Source organism: Lycorma delicatula, chromosome 3, assembly GCF_047948215.1.
Source record: "Lycorma delicatula isolate Av1 chromosome 3, ASM4794821v1, whole genome shotgun sequence".
Lineage (NCBI taxonomy): Eukaryota > Metazoa > Arthropoda > Insecta > Hemiptera > Fulgoridae > Lycorma > Lycorma delicatula.
In genome coordinates, this window is record NC_134457.1 from 176,190,674 (window position 1) to 176,204,640 (window position 13,967).

The 13,967-nt window shown below is 30.8% G+C and overlaps 1 long non-coding RNA gene across 1 annotated transcript; it reads left to right on the top strand.

Moving 5' to 3' along the window:
* The first annotated feature begins 323 nt into the window (after nt 1-323).
* LOC142321044 (uncharacterized) lies at nt 324-12,315 on the top strand. Its single transcript, XR_012755559.1, has 3 exons — nt 324-364; nt 3,663-3,814; nt 12,060-12,315. It is a non-coding gene; the product is annotated as an uncharacterized LOC142321044 (long non-coding RNA).
* Nucleotides 12,316-13,967: the final 1,652 nt, after the last annotated feature.

Genomic DNA, 13,967 nt, shown 5'->3' on the forward strand with positions numbered 1-13,967 from the left:
AAAGATCCCTAAGAATTGATATGCATATACCAATCCAAAGGAAAAATAAAATATACACTCCTCCAATGTATGAAATAATAATGATTCGGCAACAAGAAAAGATACAAATTTTTCTCTTGTTAAAATTTTTTTATGGTAGTATTCTTGAATCAAGCATCGAACCTTTAAAACTCTATCGACTGCCAATACAAATTCACTCAATCCAAACTATGTTTTACTCACCACTTGCAGTATAAATATAGACTTCTAAAAACAGATTAAAAAATATTTGTTTATAATTTGGCAGATGATCAATCCTGTAAGATGATTATGAAATAAAAATTTTGTTTACTGTAAAACATACAGATGAAACAGCAGTATAACTGTAGGTATCCAAAGCAAACTTGTCTTTAATTAAAATATTAAGTCAAATTATGAATTGTTTTTTTTTTAGGTTTTTACTTTTGTTAAAAAATCCATTCAAGTCGTTGCTAATACAGAAAATTGTACATTTATCTGTATTAAACATGTTTTTTAAATTAAAACACATGTTAATTAAAATTAATTAATTGTTTTGTTTCATACCTGCTAATTTCAATATTGATGAAGTACTAATTAACCTCCAGCTCTTGGTGTAGAAGTATATATAGTGTTTAAAAAATAATATTGGGGTTTTAACTATATTTAATATTGCTTAATTTTGACTGACTTACAGTAATGAATCACAAATAAACCAAAAGAATAATTCTAACAGTTTTTTTTTACAAGTGTTCAGTGTGAGCACTATTCACCACACAGCATTCATCCAACCAGTAGGAGAGTTCATCTGATGTTTAAACTTTAACCAGCATGTCTGGAATAATAGGAGCAACAGCTGCTTTAATTCTGTGCTTCAAATCAGGTAGATCAGTTGGTATCAGAGCCACTTGCACAAGATTAAACCCACAGGAAAAAATCATATGAGATCAGACCTGGTGACGTTGGTGGCTGCCATAAACAAGTAGTGTCATCAGGATCATGCCAATCAATTCAGTGATTGAGGAATCATTTAACCAATCCTGCACATAGTTATAATTACACTTGCAAATTAGGGATTGGAGCTGTCACAGTATATATATATATATATATATATTTAAAATGGGAAAAAATATATATTTATTAAATTAAACAAAATTACTAATAAGTGAAATAACAAAGTAATTATTGAAAAAATAATATTAAAGTGACGATGTAATAAATGAAGAGTTTAAATAACTATGTAGTGAATGATAAAATGTGTTGATTTTAGATAAGTTATGCTATTTTTCATATTTTTTTATACCTGCATCCTCTTTTAAGTATACAATATTAAGGAAAATATGAAATATGTTTTTTTATTATTCTTATAATAGGAATATTAAAACAAAATAAGCAAACAAAAATTTAACTTTCATTAAATGAACTTGAAATTTACAGAGGTAATGTGATTATTTTCTTACAATAAGTTTATTGTTTGAAGGATGGAAATAGGATCGCCCTGTCATTTTTAAAAAGAACTCTACATACAATTTCTAATGAAAAGGCTTTACCTAGATTTGTTTTGCCACCCAAATATAATTGACTGAAATGTTAAACATGTGAATGATGTTGGTGCATAAGATTCAAGGTATTTGTCACAACTTTGGAGTGCAATGAGGGCACTCTTATCAATATCATTGGATCTCCGATGATAAATTTGTGTCAGCAGTAGTAAAACATATGATTAACAAAAGACATAGTTTAAAGTTAAAATATAAGCCTTTCCCTTTTATATGGAAGTTAAGTTTCTTTTTAGGAAAAATATTTTTGGGCCCAGTTCGTTAACACACTTTATATATAAATTCATTCAACTTTAAAAATGGTGGTCTTTTGTAATATAAATATCTACATACATCTTGAAAAATGAAACGTGGCTTTGCAATTACAGGCAGGAAATAACAAAAAAACTGATATGAGTATATTATCTAATTTTTTGACTAAATTAGTATAAGTTAATGTACTTTAAAAAAAAATTGTAACTGTTGTGCTGTTAAAGGGATTATTCTTGCATATATTAAACTAAATAATTTCTGGCATTTAGCAGATTGTAGTCATTCTTGTATTATTTTGGAGGTAATATTAATTTAACTTTGGTTTATCTTCTGAAAACTTCAAGTATTAAATCAATCATTTTATATGTCTGATTCAATTCATAGTCTTCAGAAAAGGAAACAACTTCCACAGAATTATATCTCATTTTTTGCCCCTAAAAATAGAACTTAAGGACAAAGTATAACGTATTTTTAGAAAAGATGAATTACATTACTTAGTCTTTAAATAAACAATCATAATAATTTTTTATCATTGCTAATCATTACCTCGACAGGTTATTCTTCTCTCAATCCCCACCCCTTTTTCTTATACTTAAATTACTATTGGTTTTGGTAAATATTTTGTTGGTTTGTCCTTACTACATCCAACTTACAAGGATGCCAGGATATAGGTAATAAAGCTAGTACACTCCTGGTATTAGCTGATAAGGAGAAAACCACTAGATAATCACAACATCTCTACATTTTTTATTCCTCATTTAAGGAAGGTTATTTAAAAGGATGAAGATAAAAGGGTGTACTATATTTAAAGTATGCAAACAATAAATGAATAATAGCTATTACAGAACAATATTATTACTTAGCTCATAAAAAAAAAACAAATAGTCAAACGAAATAAATTTAATTAATTAATAATTATTTATGCCTACTGATAATTAATGGACCTCAGCTCATATATAAGGTAATCAAACCAAATTAATTCAGATAAGATTTGTAATAAAGTTTTAAAGCTACAATATACATAAATAAAATTGATAACTGTTGCATTTGATTGGTTGGTATATCATAAAATAAGTACATAAAATTTGTAATATCAAGTCTCTTCTTTATAGGTTCTAATAAGTAAGATATTGTTTATAGTAAACACATCAATTAATTAAAATATAATTAGTTTTTCACACTCACCCCTCTTCAAACATATTTATTCTTTCTTCCTCTGTACATCTATAAAGAGGTTGAAGAAATTGCCACATGATAGGTTGATAATTAACAAATTGTTCTACATAATTTTCCGTTATTTCTTCAAAAATATTAATCATACAGTTTAAAGGAGTTTTTCTGCATTCCTATTGTTCTGCTTATACAATATTTTTTTTTATATTTAAGATTTTATGACTGAATAGCTATAATTTTTCAGAGAGAAGTTGTGAATTACTTTTTATTAAGTTAAAATATATTATGACAGTCCATAATGGTCAGTAAGGATAATAATAATAATTTAAAACTATACATTTTGAATCTGCAGGCTGAACAGTATTTATTGATGCAGTTTTTATAACTTATTTCAAAACTGTTATGTCCAACTTCGATCATACTGTTCCAGAATATAGTTTCACTGCTTGAAAACAAACACAAAAGTAACTGAAAAATAATTTATTAGAAAGTTTTTTTTTATAAAATAATTGGATCAGTTTGCAGTTTCAGAAATTATGTTTTAAAATGATTTATAATTTTAAATATTATTTAAGCTTTGAATAATAATTATCTATAATTGATTCACTTATATAGCAAAATCATACAATGTGTAATAAGTTTAAGAAAAAGCTTCAGTGGTTTTTATTTGTTAATTTACAGTTAACAGTTTTCAGTATCAATTCAGTGAATACAGAATACTAAACTAGGGCCTGCCCTCACAAATCTTATTAAATCACATTGAGATATACTTGAAAAAGGAGCAGTTTAACATGGTAGTATTTCTCAGAATGGTTCAAAAGTTGCAAAACACAGTAAGTATGAGTATATATACAGATATTATTGTAATATTTTATTTAAATCTCCATTTATTATTACTTATTGCTGTTCCTGTCATTCCTATTGTGATGTGTACAAAGTACCTGAGGTGCAAATGCTTCTAATCAGAATTATTTTATATTGTAGCAATGGTAGTTGCTAAATAGTCAGGCTATTTTAGTACTAAATAAATTAAACTAAAACTCTAAAGTCAGTTTGGTATTAAGTAGAAGGCGATAAAAGTGAAGAATTTACTTATCATTTAAAATAAATTTATCATTAAGCTCTCTAAAATTGATCATATTAATGGCATCAGTGTGCTGATTGTAACAAAATAATCAGGTTACTGAAGAAGGTAACCACTTTTTAACTTCTATGTACTTATGTTCTTCTTGCTTCATTTCCCTGGTGCATCTGAAATACTGTATGCTGCTCTTGAGTAAGCTATACCAGTTTTAGTGTTAAAATTTTATGACTGGTCATCTGCAAGCATTATATTTATTTCACCTCCAAAGTGCACAAATGCAATTGTTTAATTTAGGGTGAAAAAAGGTAATATTTACATATTACTAAGTATTTCTGAGTATTCTTAAGTAGGCTTATAAAAAGGCCAGTCCCTGTAGAGAATTAAATGTAAATTTTGTTTTTAAGATAATTATTAATTTTTTAACTTTTTATTCATACCTTTTTATTTAGTACTAATAGTTGATTTTTCTGTAAGTTTTAATTTTATATTTATATTTTTCTTTTCTAATTTTCTTGACTTTATTGTAAATGATAGTTTAACAATTTAATTAATTCTTTTCAGATTATAATTAAATACATATTTTTAGATTAACTTCTTTTTTACATTTTTTGTGTATTTTTCTCTCTCAGTTTATATTTTAATAGTTGTATATTACATCTTCCACTACACCTACTTTTACCCTATAGATTATTCTAGTGATTCTTCTTTCAATATCTATGGTGTAGGCTGTTAATGCTTTTGTTTATGTGCTTCTGCTTTCTTTATATAGTAATCAAACACTTTGTTTTACTGTGTAATAGGATATACCATAAAAGAGAATTTAAATATATATATATGTGCCATAAAAGAGTTTTTTTTTTAATTGTTTACAAACATGGAATATTTTCAAATTATTCTATTAATCTTGGATGATTTGTTATTTACAACATTGATATTAATTCAAAATGCATATTTGTTTATCTAACAAAAGACTGTAAAGGTGAAATCCAAGATAAATTAGTATTGTCTCAGAGATCTTATGACCCAAGAGGTAATTCTTTTAATGGTTTATAAGCCAGAATTTGAATAGTTTTTTAACATCACTACTAATATTAAAACAAAAACGTTCAAACATTCATTAAATTGCAGATCTTGTATATTCTTGTCTGTTGAAGAACATTTAATAAATTTTACTCATTTTTCTACTTTGCTTCAAATTTCAACTCTTAAGTAAACAAATTCACCTCTAGATACAGATTTTAAAGTAGATTCAATATTCACTAATGATGACCATGGTTTTGCGTACAGTAGTTAGTACTCATATAATGATATTCATCATATTATTATTATTTTCATTATTTACTAAATGTTTGTATTTCTTTCATTATGTTAACTGTGATCAAATGTAAATACTTCATTGCAGATTTGTCTAAGGGACACAGGCAGCAATGCAGGCAGGCTGGGTCTCTTGATATCCCCTAAAAGAAAGGAGAGACATATGACATACTTATTTTTTAAAAGTGATAAATATGTTTGATAACGAACAGAAACACTGTGTATGTTTCTTAACAGTACAAGTAAGCTGTTAAGGACAAACATTAATTTACAGATGCAATCTAAAATCTAATACTGAAACAAAACACATACATATAGGAGATGTTAGTTTTTTCTGGTCAGTGTTGGTATAATTAGAGTGTTGTGGTGAGGTAACTTGCAAATAATGAATTTTTATGCCATTATCACAAATACTATAAAACAGTTTGAACTATAAATAAAAATAATGCTTGGACTACTTGACTTATCGATTCATAATAAGCCATTTGAAGCAGTCGGTAATTTAAAATTTATAAAATTGCATATTTTTTTCTAAATGTATGGAAAAGTTTGATACAGCCTTCTGAAAAAGATCTTAAATCTTTCTGTAACCTGCTTATAGCAGCAGTATCATATATTGGAAAATAGCTTTATCTAAAATAATATGAAAAGGGCAAGAACTACAGCTCTACATCTTTTTTTTAATTATTTCTCTTTGAGGCCGAAACTGTTTTGAATATGAATACAGCCCCTAGGGGAAATCAGGGGTAATTCAGTCCTATTCTTCCTCTGTTATCTTTGCAATGATAATTCTAACCAATATTTCTGACACCATGTGCCACACCCCTTCAGTCCACATCATAGTCCTTGTGATGTTATCTATGCTTGCCAGAATCTTTCAAGCATGAAAGAATCTGCCACATTCACAAGAACACAGTGTGATATGTGGTGTTCTTTCTTTGCAATAGTCACACTCTGTAGAGGGTCTTAATGTCACCCAAGTATGCTTTAAAGCAACTGAGACTGGTCAGGAACTGGGTTAACAAATACCTCAGTTCCACGTGCTTGCATTCCAGTCATTTCTGGAGGTCTGGGATCACTCTTTATGTCCATCTACCCTTGGTCAATTTTTCCTGCCACTTGCAAACAAGTGATCCCTATGCATCCATCTTACTTGCTTCATACATTACCTTCCTCTTCCTAATGAGGAGGTCCAGCAGAGCAAGCCAACTACTACACCAGCGGTATTGCTTGAGATGGTACTGTAACTGCAGCATACCTGAAGAAAGACAGCCCTGTGAACCCGATTAATAATTGCTATGGATATGGAACATTACTAGGCGGGTGTCTTCCCATACGGGGTTGGGATGTTGCCCGGCGGTGAGGTATGGTAGCCCCTGCGACCGGTGGCGGTCATGATTGAGAATGCCGCGCAAGACTCCATGATGGGACCGAGTGGTGGTGCGGGGTTTTCCGCGGCTCCTGCACTGACCGGAATGAGGTTACATTCCCCTTGTTAGGTGACCTAAATTGGTCGACTTATTTCGGTGTAGGTCTGAATTTCTATGTTGCGTAAAAAATAATTTTGATTGGTATGAGTGTAGGCATTGATTTAACTTTCAACTCGTTCGTTTTCTGAGGCATTCAGTCATGAACTGTGCTGTGAAATCGTGGAGTTGGCGCGGGGTTCGCGGTTTCGGTCAGTTTGAGGGAATCATGTTAGGTTGGATGTGAAGATGTCCGTTTGAGGACTATGTGAAAACAAAATTTAATTTGTATTTTACTGATGCAAATGTCTGCCGAGGCATTTACATCGGTGACATCCCGACCGAGGCCTGGCTGATGATTGTGAGAAGTAGTCAGTTAGAGGGTCTAAAGACGACCTCCGGTAAGCAACATAACAGCGTTATGTTGCAAAAACTTCGGGTGAATTGACTTCTGCAAAAGTTAGAGGTTGAGAATAGTGGATTTCACTTTGTAGCAGGAGAGTGGGATGAGAGAACTAATGGGCGTTATACGTATGGTCTCTTCCCTGATGTGAGGCGTTTATGAGTCACCTCTTGGGTGTCTCCTAATAAATATGCTTATACAGTTTCTTGCATGCCATGGTGCTTTTAGGGATAAACTGGCTCGTTTTGGCCTGGCTGATTCGGTTCTGTGTCCGAGTTGTGGTATAATGGGCGATGCTTTTCAAGTTTTGTATGTCTGTCTTCGTTATGACAACAAACGATTAGAGGTGAGGCAGCTTGGAAATATTGGATCTGACTTAGATTTGACTGCCACAAATGGAAAAGCCGGGCCGAGTGGGTTACAGTAGAGAGTTTTATGAAATATTTGGTTATTCAGCGAGTTGGGCAGGACGTATAGGAATGGATGTCCATCTAAGATAAGTGGCTAGGATCGCTTGGGCGTTTTAGTTGCCATGATAGGTGTTTTTGAACTTTTGTTTGGTGTTAATTGTTTTTATAGTTGATATACAAAAAACCGCTCAACGTTATTTTGAACATAACCGCTCAAAATTATGTTCAACAGAACACAAACATTCAACATACAACAGAACAGTATTAGAACACAACAGTTGAGATCACCAAATTGACAGAACGTTTACGTTGGCATAATTTTAAAACATATGACGACCAACTGTTATGTTTTAAGCAAATATCAAAATTTTCTTATAATTTTATATTTGAAGTTTTAATTAATGTTATAAATAGGATGAATATGAGAGTTCCTGAAGATGGAATTTAATTCCGAAAGCGCTTGAACGCGTCGAATTCAATTGTTGGTAAGAGGTTTTTTGTAAATTAACTATAATTATATACTTATACCCACGGGCCATACTTAACAAAATTATTAATTGTTTTTGTTTTGTTATTTTGCGGTGTTGCTTGTTTAATTTTCTTTTGTTGTAGGCATTTAGCTCAAAATTTATAATTTGTTCTACTCAGTCTATTTTGTGTGATTAGTTTTGATTATTTGTGTTTCATTATGTTAGTTTGTTTGTAGGGTTTTCACCGATGCGCAAATGTCATTCGTGGCATTTGGGATGATGTCTGAAAGACCTCAATCTGTTTGTGGCTCTAGAGGATGACATCCACAAAAGCCGATCAGGACTAGGTACGAAGGGGATGGCGCGGCGATTGGAATTGTCACAAGGCGGAATCTTTCCCTTCGGGATCAGGATGCTGGGAAGAGGTAGGTGACAACAAGGACCCCACCTTAAGTTCTTCTTGCAGACCTCTGATGCTCTTTCCAGTAATAGACAAAGTTTTCGAAAAAGTCCTGTACCTACGCATTAACAGTAGGCTAACTTCTAATCAACTGTTGATGAACAACCAATATGGTTTATTTTAAATTAGTCACTTTATATTTAATTTCTTTATATGGTCTGTAATAACTTGAGTCGCAAATTAGTATCAATTTCAATGACATTTTTTAGGAGCACTCTTTGTCTTTGGTTTGAAGAATGAAAGTTTATGTTAAGAACTTCCTTTTGTCTGTCATTTGGAAAAAAATTGTAAAACTTCAAACTTCAAAATAAATTTTTCATTGTTATTAGTGTTAAAACCTAAACCTATCACTTCCCTGATTTAAAGGGAAAGTCAAGATACTTAGAAAGGAGATGAAATTTCTCAATTTTATGATAATTGCCATCTTGTAACAATTCAGGTTGCCATACAATGCCCTCTTTTCCAAGCTGTGATGGGCTTTTCTCTTTACCTCCGAGACCACCATAGGTATTGCTTCAGAGGATGAGATGAATGAGAATTTTTGTAGGATGTGAAAATGCCATGCCTGACTGCGATTCGAACCTGGGACCTCCGGATGAAAGGTCAAGACGCTACCACTCGCACCACAGAGGCCAACACCCTGATCGGTTTACAGTAGGTCATCTTATTGACTTTCAAACATTGATTACATAAACAGTTTTCACCTGGGTCTATGTCAGGATACCAATGATGTAAATACCTTTGCAGACATTTCCATCAGTCTGGTTTTACTCAGCTTTTACTTTCACTGTAGGCTTCTTTGCACATTTTTCCTCCTCTTTTCTACTTAGCCCTCACAACTATATAACACAGTCTGCCGAAGCGCAATTCCTTCGTCTCCTCTAACACAGAACAATATTAATTAATTATTCATCTAACAGACTTTAAAAAAAGCTAGACTACAGTGACAAAATATTTAAATTAATTGAATATGATAAACACTGGTCAACATGATTTTTGTCTCACGAGTATCTATTTGTACTTGTGAGAGAAAATAAATAGGTAATAAAATAAATAAATAAATAATAAATAGGTACATAAATAAATTTTTAAAAAATAAATAAATAAATAGGTACTCATGAGATAGATTTTATCCTGTTTTCAAATATATATTTCGAATTTCTCCATCACCTACAGTTTTTTTGTTACTTTAATTTCTTTAAATATTTTAAAATGTTTTTTCATTCATTTGTCCATTGTCAAGTAAAAGCTTCTAGAGCATTATAAATATGATGGAATCAAATGAGCCAACTCAAAGGGTAGTGTTGTTACTGTTGTGCAGGTTCAGACGTGTATAGACATGTATAAATGTGATCTAGTGTACCACATATTATCAGAACAATGCCAGTTGTGAGATAGTAGTGAACCAGTAAACACATCATTGTGAGTGCTTTGTGTGTCTCAATTACTGTGTATTACATATTACAACTTTATTTCTTTTAATTAGTCATTAGTTATAAAATACCTAGAGTTTGTTTAAATCATCCTAACAATTTTTGTTATGTATGTGGTGAAGCGATGGTCAAGTTCCAAAGGTGAAACATTACTCCATTAGTAAAAAAGTGTTATGAACTTTATTTTGGGTGTAAAGTCAGCAATCAAACAAGTGCCTGGTCCCCCCTTCATATATCTGTTGTTTATCATGTTCTTCTTACGTCATGGAAAAATAGCACACGCCTCATGCCATTTGCTTTCCCTATGATTTGGAGGGATCACTCTTCTGACTGTTATTTCTGCTTAACAGACATTAAAGAGATTATGTCAAAATCAAAATATACAACAATATACAATATAACTTGTAGTCTGCCATGAGACCAGTTCCACACTGTGAAGAATTGCCCATACCAAACCTCCAGAATATGTGACATTAGATGAAGAAAGCTTAGAGTCTGATGGAAGTAAGAAAGAAAAAGAAACAGATTCTGCTGAACAACTTTTGAACAAAGCCATCTGAGCCTCATTTACTGACTCAAGACAATCAACGATCTCATAGGAGATTTAAAATTATCAAAAATCATTCTGTAATGCTTACTTTCCGGCTAAAAGGATGGAATCTTCTTCAAAAGAATACAAAAATATGTACTTATCGTAATCGTCATTCTGAATTTAAAGACTATTTTTTGAAGAAAAGCTTCAGTGCTTTGAAGAAGCTTAATGGTTTTTAATGATATTTCTTCTCTTATGGAAACACTTTGTAATGGACATAAACTAAAAGAATAGAGCTTGTTCATTGATTCTAAAGTTATTTTAAAAGCTGTGCTTCTGCATAATGACAATACGTTTTTCGGTACCTGTGGCTCATTCTGCTAGTATGAAAGAAACACATGAAAACTTCAAATTTATATTGGAAAAGCTTTAATATGCAGTGTATGAATGTAATATTTAGGGTGATTTGAAGGTAACTGCACTTATTCTTCGTCTGGAGCTTGGTTACACAAAGTACTGTTGTTTCTTGTGTGAATGGAGTAGTAGAGACAGAAAAAAATATGTCATTGGAAAAGAATGGCCTAAACGCGAATCACCCATTCCTGAACAGAAAAATGTGAAACAAGATCCATTGTTTAATCCTAAAAATGTGTATCTCTCTTCATTACATATCAAACTAGGATTAATGAAAAATTATGTCAAGACCATGGACAGTACTCCTGGTTTCATGTACTTATAACAGAAGTTTCATGACCTGAAAAAATTGTGTAATATGCCAACTGGAAGAAACCATCTAGCAACTCGCAAATCTTTAACATTCGAGAAAGTACAGTGCGAGTAATGACAGTCAGAAGACTCATTCCATCTAACTTGCCAAAATTGATCTTGGTCTTCAATTTCTTGCATGCATCTGGAGCTGAGTTGGCCTACTTTTTTGACTTTATAGCAAAATGATACTCAGTGGCAGGATATTAATTGGTTTATAGAATAATGTCTATATTCCAATGTTAATGTCATTACACAGAATAATCTCCTTCCAACTACCATACCAGTGAGTGTGGTTAATTTGCCAGCGACATTAAAAATTTCAGACCATGTTACACAATGAATCCTTCAGCCCTTATGCAGGCTGATTATTAAAGGATCAAGGGCAATTTGATTACACCTTTTTTAAAAACCCATTTGTAATATTTTGTAGTCACACATAAATTGATAATTATATTTTATAACATCAGTTCTGAACAGTTTTACGTTGAGCCATGATTAAGTGTTAATTTGCATCTCTTTTATAAGAATTTTTAACCAATTTCAAAAAGGAGAATGTTATTCAATTTTATCTTTTTTTCATGTTTGTTTAAACTTTAATCTTTACCAGATCAACTAATTTTAATGATTATTTCAAAAAATCTTTGGTGATGTCATTGTAAGTTTTTCCAAAAAACTGAAATGGAGGATTTTTATTAAAACATTACATTGGCTGTATAAAAGTTAAGTTATCTTTTTCAGGTTGTCACAGCTGAGTGTTAGATTTTTGTAGCATAATGATGTCATTGTGGCAGCTTGACATCAGTTACTTGAAAAGACAGTTATTTTTATACCAATTTGAATACTAGATCGTGGATATCAGTGTCTTTGGTGGTTGAATTTCAATTAACTACACATTTCAGGAATGGTTGACCTAGACTGTACAAGACTGCCCTTCATTCACATTAATACATATGTACTGTACTAATACCTTACAGTGGTTCCTGAGGCTAAACAGAAAAAAGAGAGCCTGATGTCATTTTGATATTCTATGTATTTTTCCATGAAAATTAAATAAAAAGATAAAAGTAAAAGAGTAAAAAAATGCTACCATAGTTTGAAAAGCCAGTCATTTTACATTATTTCTGCATATCTCTTTTGTTATTTCATTCAAATACTGGTTTCTTTTCTTTGCAGGTAGTTAATTTTCACAAGAACATATCTGTTGTATTATAAATATTCACTAGCATGGGATTTTCCTACACTTAACCAATTCAGCTGTTGTTATTCAATTACTTACAGATTACAAGTTCTTGTTATTTTATAATAGCTTAACAGAAACATAACTTTCCTCCAAAATTCCTAGAAATAATCATAAAAGAGTAGATAATCATACTCATAAAACAGTCTTCCTGCATCCTTACATTTTCTGCAAGCTTTTTTGTGTTTCTTACAAAACATTCTACCACTCTCTGCTCCCAAACTTCCTTTTGTGGTTTAGATATAGATGTCAGTATGTTTATTAGGGAGAGGGGAACAAGAGTTTATTTCAGTAGTTTCTTTACTTTCCAGTTCAACTTTCATGTTTGTTACGGCATCAACAAGATGTTTTACTTTATCACCTAATTTTGATATAATATTCATCAATATAATATTGTGATACTTTATTTTAATTGAAAAATAGACAAATCAGCCAAAAATAAAAAATCTAGATTCAAAGTAATAAAAAAACACTGCTTAACTGAAACACAATTGCCTAACACAAATCCCTCAAATAAAACTAAACCGTTTCTTTGACTGCACAATATTCTACATTGGAAAAACGGGACACTTTTAATAAAGACCTTTTACGGGACAGCTTTTAATAAAGATGCAATGAAAACTTAATAGCATAGTCAAAATTTTCCACCCATTCATAAATGCTAATCACTGATCTACCAACAATAAAAACTACGTTTAAAATTAAAATAATAAAAATAACGTTTATGAATTCCACATTTACACACAATAGAACTATATCTTAACATATTCAACATTATAAAATTCACAGAACCATGAATTAAATAAATATATACAATTAAAATTCATCTACCTCTTACCATTTTCTGAATGTCCTTTTAACTCTAAAAAACCACTATGCTAATATCACTGTCAATAAGAAAATAGTGGCACTAGACATTGTGAAACATAGCAACAAAAACAAGTTTTAAAAATATTATACTTAATAATTTTTAGTCAATTTTCCAGTAAAAAGTAACAATGTGACATAATTTAAGATTAATACCCTTTTCTGACATACAAATGATGTAAATTATTTTATTATTAGCTTTCAACATAAAGCATGTTTTTTCAAAAATACTTGAATGTTTCTTGATTAATATTTGGTGATTAAATGTATAACTAAAATAAACTTGAAATGATTTGACTTCAGTATGTTCTTAATAATCATCTAATATTCCATCATAATTAGATATTTATTTGATGATAGTAAATCAATTATAAATGAATTTATTGGTGCTATTTTATGCATGGTGACAATGCAGTAGAAAGAAAATATAAGTTAATTTAATCATTTATTTTCTCCTAATCACTTACCTAAGATAGAACTAAACTAATCTAAAAAAAAAATAAGCATTTTATTTGTATAATTACATTTTTTTAATCGTGTGA